Below are 5,130 nucleotides of genomic sequence, written 5' to 3'. Positions count from 1 at the left end.
AAAATTAAAAAACGGGACGCATCAGAGACTTCTACGAGAGGGAGTAAAAAATGACGTATCCGACAAGATGAAAATGAGTAACGTGTTCGAATAAGGGCTCGCAATGGGACATCTTAGAGATTCCCCTGTGCCCACCGCACCATCCGCACGGCTTTGGCCCCGCCTTGGGAAAAGATTTCCTATCTGGGTTTCTAGTTAATTAGTTAAGAAAGGGGAAAAGAAAACCCAAGGATTTGAAGGATACCGAAACAGGAAAAAAAGAAGTGAGCTTGCCTTCCACGCTTCTCATCCAAGAAGTCATCTGGGAGTAGCACTGATTAACACTGTATTAATTGATTGGCACTGAAAAACCACTAGATTACACAGATACACCATTTATAATTCTACTAATTTCTCCTAGATAGGTAAAAAATATTCTTCGAGCTTGAGCTTACTGCAGAATACTAGACACTACTTCATGTTGAAGTGAGTATAGTGGAGTAAATTTTTTTCTGCTGGGTACTAGGCTAGTGTCTTCATTTCATCTTCCAACAAGTAAGATACCTAAAAATGAAAAAATAATCGGTAACTGTAAGGTATTTAAAGATTGGTGAAAAATATTCTTCGAGTTTGATTTGGTGTACTCTAGAAACTAGTAGAACTAGAATCAGTTACTGAATTGCAATGAAATAGTATAGGTCTAATTTTACCTTTGGTCACATTTATCTGCGTTTTTCCGGCCAAAAATGGACCGATTCAGTTTTTATATTATTACTTTTCCCTTTGTGCTTCGAAGCCTTCACAAAAAATAGCACGAATATTACACAGAAGCATAAATAACGCTATTTTCAAACTCCTTAAACCTCGTCAAAATTTCTCTTTACCCATTCAGCCTATCGCCAGCTGTTCAAGTGCACGGGGTTGTTGAAACCTCAGATTGTTTGCTCGACGACAGATACGTGTGTGTGACGTTTTGCCTAAGCTATTAGGACTTAAGTATTGACTTCCTTCTGAACAGGCTCTGAAGTGTGTGTCTTATATTGGAGTCTTTTACTGAATAAAAGGAAGTAAGTAATCTTGATAAACATGTTAAGTGTATTCATGTAATGGCTAGATGTATGATTAATGTGGCTGCTCATACTCTAACAGGTGTTTGCCAAATTCAGAAACACCCCAGCATCTGTAATCAAAATAGAACTCACCTATTAGTAGTAATAAGAAATATTGAATGCTGAAATTATTTCACTAATTGGCTCCGTAGTGTCGTTCACAGGTCCTGGCAGAATGTCCGCGTTCAGCCAAAGGGGTTTGCTAATCTTTTTTAAAAATTGTGCTGACATAATTCAGCTTACAAATAACTTGAAAATGCTGCCAACTTGGTATTCCTAGATTTGATTATCTCTAAAGAAGGATGGACAGCTTCTGTATCTTAGAAATCAAGTTTGATTTCTTTACTTGTACCGCTTCTTATAATTGTGTCGATGAATTCTTCCAGACTCAGGTCAGAAGTTTTCAAAGGTGGGTGAGCCATGATTGGTAAGTTCTTTCCATCACCTTCAACAATGGTACGTACCCATGGAAACATTCACTTCAATCATCATGTAATTTCCTTTTCCAGCATTTATTATAAATATGTCAACTAAGCCATCTTCCGCTAGTCTTTTGTTCGTACCTTAAAGCGTTTTGTTTAATTGGATCTTACTGTTAATCGCATGCCCCCATTTGATGCAGGAACGATCATACGCTAATTTTACAACTCCATTTTTAGATTTTCCAGAAACAAAGCGGTTGTTTGGCGTCACAAGAACGAGCAGCGATTATCCAAAAGTCTCGCGGTACATCAGGTTTCCCATCTTGATTGAGGTTTACACTTTTCCACATAAGGTAATTTTCAACACTTGGCAGAAGCATCGACGTCGAAGGACTAGAACGACAGACAAAACCTGTTATGTAAAATGAGGAAATATTATAAAAAAGATAGTTTAAGAATATAAGGAAGATAAAAATTACTTACTAAGATATACATATAGTTGCTTGTGAGACGTTACTGAACTGGAAGTCCGTTGCACATAACGTGGTTATCATACCCAATTCCCTGTTGTAGAAGCGAAAAGATGCCCTAGTGAAAGATATGCCGGAACATTTTCACTTTCACTGTTTCAAGTTTTCAACAATAAATGACGGCAACTTTGAAACGTATTAAGATTTCATCAACGGAGGGTTTACTTTCATATATATCTTATCTCTATTATCTTCATATCTACTTATACATGGATGTTGCGTGCCGAACGCTGACAATGAAGAAGATACGTAGGTAATCCTTCATATGAGTCTCGTTTTTGTGTTTGCAAGGAAGAATCAAAATTTCGTTTTTCCGATGACTATACGGATCGTTCCTTTTCTAATCGAGAAATTCTATCTGTCATGGAATTTAATCAACTTAATTGTAGAAAGTTAGCAGAAATAAGACAGGAATTTCTCATCACTCACAGTAAGAGTAACTGCTATTATGCTATTTATTAGCAGCAGCGCGAAAAACGAAAATTCAATTTTGTTAGAGCAGACTTTTTGTTTTTGTAACATAAGTGATCGCTAGATGGAAACATTTCTCATTGCTGACTCTATCTTCAAGCTAGTAAAAAAAAAGAATTATAACTAAGAATAAAATTAAAATTAAAACAAAAAAAACTTTTTGAACGTGAAAAAACTAAATCGTTAGTCGTAGGTAAATTACATTAAAACTCTAGGCTAGCCATTAATGCCTCAAAAAGAAATAATTTTACTCTTTCAAGTTTATTCGCAATCTTGATTTTGCAAAATGTTTTTTTTTGTCGAGTTATACACAACGAGGTGGGAGTTTGTACAAGAACGGGGCGTGTTTGGGGAGCAGTAAAGTCAAAGCGCCAATCAAGATGATGGTTCAAAATCGATTTGTAAGAAAACCATATATTAAACATCGATATGAGTTAAACTCCCCTTTTCTCTTGCATCCACAATTAAATACTTCATGTTTAAGAAAAATTTTGTATTTAACATAATTTCTAAAATTTCTTTTAGAAATTATGTTGTAATTGTTCCTTACTTAAATAGCTATAGGCTCAATTTTTTTGTTAATTCTAAAATGGACCATTCCCCATTTTCTGACCCCGTCTAAAGTAGGGCAGGCGTTTTTCCAAAGTAACCCTGGTACAAGAAAAAACACTCAAAATTAAAATCGCTTTAACTTCGGCAATTTTTATTATAAAGAAAAAACAAAAAATTGGGAGGTGGGGGGAGACAAAAATGATTTATTTTCTAAAAAAATTAACAAATTCGTATGCAGGGGATGAGAGATAATGGGAAAAACCGGAGGTGTACAAAGTGGGAACGGTCTACCCTATGAGTGTTTATGTTTTAACCGTGACAATTGACATCGTTGCCGACATCAAATACCAGCGAATTTACCAGTAGGCGACATGTTTCTGAACGATAAGGATAAGGCAGCATTAGTTGGTCTCCTAGGAAAACTAAATTTTCTGCATGCATGCATTACTGCTAATCATCTTTAGCGCGTTACGTATGTGATCCAAGTCGGGCCCATTGCCGTTAGTTTTCTCTTTTCATATTGTTCATCCAACATAGTGTTGTTTGTAACCGTAACTCTTCTTTGTTTTTCCACCACTAGATGGTGCGTGTTGTCACTTATCCCTTCTTCACGACCTACCATTTTTTAGTGTTGCAGACGAACTATCTCTTTTTATCTTTTTACAAAACCCCAAAACGTGTCATTTTCTCTGTGATCAAAGAAGTATTTAATTAAAAAATCATTTCCAACTCAAAGTAACTTTATGTGTAACAACATATAGCACCCACGCCACACTACTTTATTCCTCATATATTTGTTTCCTACGTAACCGACGAATCTATATTTTGAGCAATACCATCTACGTATTATTTATCACCACTTACTCGCGTAGAGTAAAATTTACGTAATGGTTCGATTTGCTGTATATTGCGGCTCCCAGCTCGATCCCAACGTAGATGGGAGATAAAGACAGATATATGAAAAATTTAAAATATCTATAAATGCAAATCTATAAATGGTGTATTTATGAAAGTTTACAAAAGTGATAACCGTTTACTGACGTTCATCGCCTCTGTGTTGATGTCGCCGGTTTAGTTATGGTAGGATTCGTCGTTCTCTTCTCAATAAATTTAAAAAAGGTCATTCATACGGATTTATCTTTGTAGAAGTTGATTAAGTTCCTCATGTCTTCTTATAAATTTATCTTCTCTTGTCGTCGGAAATTCATCTCCAATTCTTCTGCCATCGCGTTTAGATCTCTCTGAGAGATAATAATAAGACATTAAGACAGAGATTTAGACATTAGTAAATTTTAAAGATTGCGAACGGTAAAAAAGGACAGTACCTTGGATTGATTCAGATGTTCATTTCTTGTTGTTGTGGAGCAACTCTAGGTCTTCCGATTCTGTCTTTGTTGTTAGAGGTGTAATCTTAAATTATTTTCTATTTGGGATTATTATTAATAAAGCCCTGAAGTTGGTCTATTACAGGTCTGTTATAGTCGAGCGGTTGTCTGTGTTGACGATCGCCATACTTTACATCAATTAAAATGGTTTTAATTGTTTGTTTCACAAGTTTTCAAACATCTATCAGCAGAAAACAGCAATTAACCTAATTGGCGAGAAGGCAGACATGCGTACAATTGTTTTTAAAGTGATCTTTCCCTTGTTGATCATCAATAATATGTGGTTCTTGTGCAGCAGGATCTTCATAATTAACTTGTCTTTGATTTGCAATCGGTTGGTCTATTTGTTCTCCCCTTATTTCTTTTTCTCGTAATTGCGCAGTTTGGGACAGTGTTACAACTTGAATTTTTTGCAATCTATTGAATTGATCTGAAAACAACATCTAAGTTCCAAATCGGAATCTCTCCTGCAAGCGTTATTCATTTTGTTCGTAATCGGTAGCTATAAAGGTAGTGCTAACCTTCGATTCGGTTCAGTTCTAATTTTTTTTCCTTTAGCTATCGATGTACGCGCGTAAGCCGCCAAACCGGCTTAACGGCAAATCCCCTTTTATTTTTAGTCTTAAATTTACACAAGTGAAATGAGTATAAAAATTCATCAAAAATGTATCTATACCCATCC

At 35.6% G+C, this 5,130-nt stretch overlaps 1 long non-coding RNA gene across 3 annotated transcripts; it reads right to left on the bottom strand.

The window, feature by feature from the left end:
• Nucleotides 1–316: 316 nt before the first annotated feature.
• LOC124189849 lies at nt 317–2,425 on the bottom strand. 3 transcript variants are annotated; one of them, XR_006872681.1, is made up of 4 exons: nt 1,994–2,425; nt 864–1,922; nt 690–776; nt 317–543 (listed from the first exon to the last, which is right to left on the bottom strand). It is a non-coding gene; the product is annotated as an uncharacterized LOC124189849 (long non-coding RNA). The 3 variants fall into 3 exon arrangements; XR_006872682.1 differs by having other exon boundaries at nt 690–1,032; nt 1,182–1,922; XR_006872680.1 differs by having other exon boundaries at nt 690–1,922.
• Between the last annotated feature and the right edge of the window lie 2,705 nt (nt 2,426–5,130).

This window comes from Daphnia pulex, chromosome 3 (assembly GCF_021134715.1).
Source record: "Daphnia pulex isolate KAP4 chromosome 3, ASM2113471v1".
In the NCBI taxonomy this organism is placed as follows: Eukaryota; Metazoa; Arthropoda; class Branchiopoda; order Diplostraca; family Daphniidae; genus Daphnia; species Daphnia pulex.
Note: the sequence above shows the minus strand (reverse complement) of the source record. Positions and strands in the feature narration are given on the sequence as shown.